The sequence below is a fragment of the Pezoporus wallicus genome, unplaced genomic scaffold (genome assembly GCF_028554395.1).
Source record: "Pezoporus wallicus isolate ANWC-B61680 ecotype Strahan unplaced genomic scaffold, APGP_CSIRO_Pwel_v1 scaffold_3294, whole genome shotgun sequence".
NCBI classification, from domain to species: domain Eukaryota; kingdom Metazoa; phylum Chordata; class Aves; order Psittaciformes; family Psittacidae; genus Pezoporus; species Pezoporus wallicus.
In genome coordinates, this window is record NW_026635478.1 from 6,576,869 (window position 1) to 6,582,566 (window position 5,698).

Sequence of the window (5,698 nt, forward strand, 5' to 3'; positions counted from 1 at the left end):
TTTATAACCATACAAGCAGAAGGACCTCAGTGACTACCACAGAGAATTCCCAGTATAGATACTGATTCTTTGTATCAATCAGTTCATACAGGACTGTATGCTGCCTCTGTTACCTCCATGTACCTCATTGAGGTTTTAGGCTTCCATTCTACACCAAATAGGGGCAAAGTACAGTGCTGTGTGCAGGCTGAGGCACTGAGCAGTATAAAGCCAGCCTTCCTGAACAGAGATGACTTGTTTGAGAACTTGGGCCTTGCCAAAACGTTCTTCTGGATTTGCCTTTATTATTATTGTGATTCTTGCTCCTAAGGGATCCCAGTGAACTGTCAGGATCACAAAATAGAAGGTATAAAACAAGGGTCACACAAAGGTCTTTGGCAACAAGAGAAATTTAGTTTCTGCCTGGAACAGCTACTAGCCACAGGCAGCCCAGGAGAAAGGCATTTTACCAGAGCTGTGAGCTCACAGGTAACAAATTCAACCATTATTGCTTAATCCATGGGTACTAAGCAGGTCCAACACCCTGACTGCTTTAAGACCCTTTGCTTACACCACCTTAAGCAGTGCTGCTGCACGTTGGCAGCAGAGCTATGCACAGCTGCACATCAGCTGTGCAAGAGCAGCTCGCTGCAGACAGGTCTCAGGGACTGTATATGCCGGGGCTACCTACACACAGCTCAGAGATTGGGCTGCATCTTCCTCTTGCGTTCCTAAAACACCCTATAACAAGCATGTAAAAAGGTTGATGGTAATAAGTCAGATGAAAACAAGATGCAGTTAAGCAGTACTGAGCATATTGTCAGCTACTGAGGAGGCATTCTGCTCCGTCTTGAATTATTTAACCAGTGAAATTAGTAACACATCTTTCAAGATGGAGTGAATATTGCATTACTTGGGAAAGCTGAGCAGTGGAAACCAGTCCATGGTGTTCAAATTCTTCAGGACAGGAATACTCAGAAAGCTTTTTGACCCCAAAGGACAGGAATATTGTTAGAATTTCTGGAGGATATGTCAATGGGGTCTGTGAGGAGTCTGAAAGGTGCAGTGAGTCTTCCCCCCTCTCTCAGTTAAGCCTCTGCTCCCCACTTAGTCTACTCTCTGTGAGGTCAGGATCTTCATTTCATGGTGGAAGCTGCACCTTGGTGCATAAGCAGGACTCTTGACTCATTTCTCAGACAAACTGATACTACACCAGCCCCACGATACCCCCTACCCCAGCCCTGAGCCCTTAGCACTTTGGTCCAACAGCTCTGCCTGGCTTTGGCACCTCATTACAGGAAGAAAGGGAGAGAAGAATATTGCCAGGCACGGGGATAGCAAGGGGACTATGACCTGCCTCCAGTCTTAGCCCTCTGAGTGCTGACACAGAGAAGAGCTGTGTAGAGCTGGCACCTGCAGAGAAGGGGCAGGCCTGGAGGAAAAGGTGCAGAAGAGCTGGGGAGCATGCTGCCCTGATGTGTACCTTGCAGATCACAGCCCTGTTCTTTATCAGGGATACTGCAGCAGTATCAGCAACTGTGCTCATGTTGCTAGCACTTTCATTTCAAGTCAAGGTCCTCCCACATGAACTGCTGCATCTAGCTAAAGGTCCTCCACCACCGTGCCCAGACAGACTGGCATGGCTCAGCAAGAGTTCCCTTCCTCCTAATGCCTCACACAGCTTCCTTGACAGTGCTCTAACTCCAGCATTGCAGTACACACCAAACAGGAGCACCAACATAAAGGAGAGAATTAACCTTCCTTCACTGAAGTCAGCTATCTCCAAGTTATCTGAAACTAAGGCTCTTTTTCAACAGTGAGTCAGTCATCTCCAGCTCAGATGCCAAAAACAACATGGCAGATGCTGAAGAGCAGCATAAAATGATTATAAAGACCTGGTGCTGTCCAGATGCAGGGAAAGGGGAAGATGTGCTGAGCTACATCTCCCAGGTCATGGTTTCAGAAGGGTTATGCATCCACACAGAGCCACAGCCCCTCCCAGGGTCAGCACAGTGTCTTGGCTGCCCTCATGCCCTATGTCCCAGCTTCTACTCACTCTTTTGTAATAGAAGGAAAGATGCAGCTCAGCATCTTTGTAAAGTGGCCCACCCCACTTTGGAAACTCCCAGGCACTACCACTGAAGTGATCCACCCATGGAAGAGGAGTTGAGGAAGGCAAGAAAAACTTAATGGAGGTGTTGAATGTGCTGCCATACCCATGGCCTAGAGGTCTGTGTGCCTCAGGAAACTCAAGATTTTCTGTATGTCACATGGATGAACAAAATTACTAGCATTTCTGTGATGCTTAGCTTCTTGAGGCCACTGGTGTGCTCATGGAAATGGATAGCTTCACTCTGCTCTTAATATAGGCTTTTCCCAATACCAGACGGAGAATAAGAAGGAGTTTTTTCACCAACAGAGAAGTTCGTAGTTTGACAGACTTGTAGTAAACACAAATTAACAAGCAGGTCATGGTCCAGACCCTGAAAATTCACAGCAGCAGCTACTAAGACTAATGGTGGGGATTTCCCTTGCATGCTGAACTGTAGCTATAATTAGACCATTGAGATACTATCTTCCTAACAGAAAATTGCTCAGCTCTACAATGCCTGCTACTGCTGATCCTGGAAGTTCCCCCATATAGATAGTTACACAAAATCAAAGATCCAAACTCTGTTTTCTTTGCTGAAACAAAACTCTGCCTTCCTTCACAGAATCCCTACCCCAGGTAGTTCAGGATTAGCCTTTTAGATACTTGGAATAAGAAGATGCTTAGTTATTTACATTGTTCACCTCCTTCCTTCCCCCTTTACTTCCATCCCTCAGGGACTTCTCTCTTATGGGTGATGATCTGTAAACAGTGCAATATACATTGCAAATTGTGAGTGCAAAGAGGATGGGTAACTGTTCTGAAAATACAAAATACCATGTAATCACTCCTTTCATCCGTATCAAAACCCTTCAGCTCCCAGACAAGCTGCCAGTTCCTGAATTTACACATAATGTGGAAAGTCAAGATCTTTCTGCAAGCTCCTTTATGCAAATGGCATAGCAGAGGACTAGTCCAAAGACTCATTTCCCAGCTTCCCTGGGCACTAGCATCTTTGCTGGGGACATCTTTTCATCATCTTACTGTCCCATTCTCCCTGAAATATGGTTAGCCTTTTTCCCATAGGACTGTACTGAAAAACCTCTTGCAGAACAGCCTGAATTCACTTCCAAGGAAAATTTGGGTTGCCTTACAGAGGAAAAATGTTGAAATTTTTTAAGGTGCCTGTTAATGAACACCTTGCATCTCCACTGATCTCATCGCAATAACATGAAAGGAGATATCACCCCACCTCCCTGGACAGAAATGCAAGCTGAAGTCATGCAGATTGCTTCAGGACATTCTCACCTATTCTGCAGCCCTGTTCCACTGCAGACAGCTGAGTCTGTATCTTAGAATCATAGAATCATAGAATCATAGAATCATAGAATAGTTAGAGTTGGAAAGGACCTTAAGATCATCAGGTTCCAACCCCCCTGCCATGGGCAGGGACACCTCACACTAAACCATGCCACCCAAGGCCTCGTCCAACCTGGCCTTGAACACTGCCAGGGATGGAGCATTCACAACTTCCCTGGGCAACCCATTCCAGTGCCTCACCACCCTAACAGGAAAGAATTTCCTCCTTATATCCAATCTAAACTTCCTCTGTTTAAGTTTTAACCCATTACCCTTTGTCCTGTCACTACAGTCCCTAATGAAGAGTCCCTCCCCAGCATCCCTATAGGCCCCCTTCAGATACTGGAAGGCTGCTATGAGGTCTCCACGCAGCCTTCTCTTCTCCAGGCTGAACAGCCCCAACTTCCTCAGCCTGTCTTCATACAGGAGGTGCTCCAGTCCCCTGATCATCCTCGTGGCCCTCCTCTGGACTTGTTCCAACAGTTCCATGCCCTTTTTATGTTGAGGACACCAGAACTGCACACAATACTCCAGGTGAGGTCTCACAAGAGCAGAGTAGAGGGGCAGGATCACCTCCTTCTACCTGCTGGTCACGCTCCTTTTGATGCAGCCCAGGATACGGTTGGCTTTCTGGGCTGTGAGCTCACACTGAAGCCGGCTCATGTTCATTTTCTCATTGACCAACACTCCCAAGTCCTTCTCCACAGGGCTGCTCTGGATCTCTTCTCTGCCCAACCTGTAGCTGTGCCTGGGCAAGTCTGTGTCTTCTTGGCAAGTTCACTCCTTTCAGAGTTGGGAATATGAAAGGAAAGAAAGAAATACCTTGTCTGAGAGCTGATGGCAACTGAATTTGAATTCTTGTGTCTTGCTGTTGTCAGAAAAAGAAGTGTTTTCAGAGACAGACTCTATGAGGTCAATCTTGAGCTCATTGCAGGATGAGGAGCCTAAAGTAAGTGGTTTTTCTTACACCACTGTTACCATTGTTGAGGATACAATTCTTTGCTTTGCATCCTGTGCTAACAGATTGTCAATCTCTTTTCCAGCTGCTGATGGAAGTTTTCCCCAGGAGCTCCTGATGAGGAAAGAGACAGCACTGACGAAAACAGAAGAATCCAGCTGAGGCTGGTGCAGACAAATATAAAGAAGGATAGCACCACTGGCTGGTGGGCGCTGGTTTCTATCACCCAAACATTCACAGATGCCAGGAGGCAGCTACTGTCACACACCTCACATTATCTGTTCATTTTAGCTGTGCAACAGCTTCACATAGTGAAGACAAGAGAAGCAGGAGTGTAAGGGATTAGAACAGGACACTTTCATGTATTTCCCACTGTATGTCATTGTTGATTCTGCAGACTTGGGTCTCACATTAGCCTAAGCATCATTATGCAGCATTGTGCACCCCCCAAGCTCTGCAAAGGCCTTCACACAGAGATATGAAGCCACTTTCATTAACCATTACCCCAAGGACAGAGCCAACCCATGGTGAAAGGACACCTGGGGAAGTAAGGAGGGAAGGGCATAGACAGCCCCAAAAACTGTAAAAGGGATTCGGATATTCCTACCATGGAACAATTCATGTGTGAATCAGGAAAGAGCTGAGCTTTAAGGTCTCTTTGACAGTTTCAGCAGAGGTTTAAGAGAAAGAGTATGCCTGGCTGGGCAGAAAGGGAGGCTGTGGGCTTCTGCTTTGAGGAATAGTTGTTATTTTGAGTTTTCCCCTATACTACCAGGTAAAAACCAGAAGTGGGCTCCCTTTTAACTCTCCTTTGGCCTTTTGAGAGCAGCTCGTGGCTGTAAAATCAGTGTCTGGCAGAGGTTTGGTTCCCCATGACCTCTTGGTGAAGGCTTACAAACTACCATGTTGCAAACCACAGGAGAAGTTTCTCTTCACTTGGCATTTACACTCTCACAAACACCTCCCAAGGAGTCCAACAGTGCGCAGAAATAAGCATGACTTGCACCCTACCTAGGGATGTCAGGAGTAATTTCAGACTGCTTTTCTGACAACATTCATCATCTGATTTCACCAACTAGATTTATGGCAAAGTTGCCGTTTACTTATTTGGATACTTAAATAACTGCAGCCCTTAGGCTGTGCACGCCCATTCTCTTGTAGCTGCAGCCATGCTTGTTAAAGAGATTATGACAGCCTGTCCACAGCTGCTCTTCAGTCCCCTGCCAAAGCTGCCAGCCCCCCAGGTCTGCCTGATTATCTGTTGGCATGAGCAGTTCTAAATGCATTCCAGCCTAAAGGAGAGGGACCAGGAA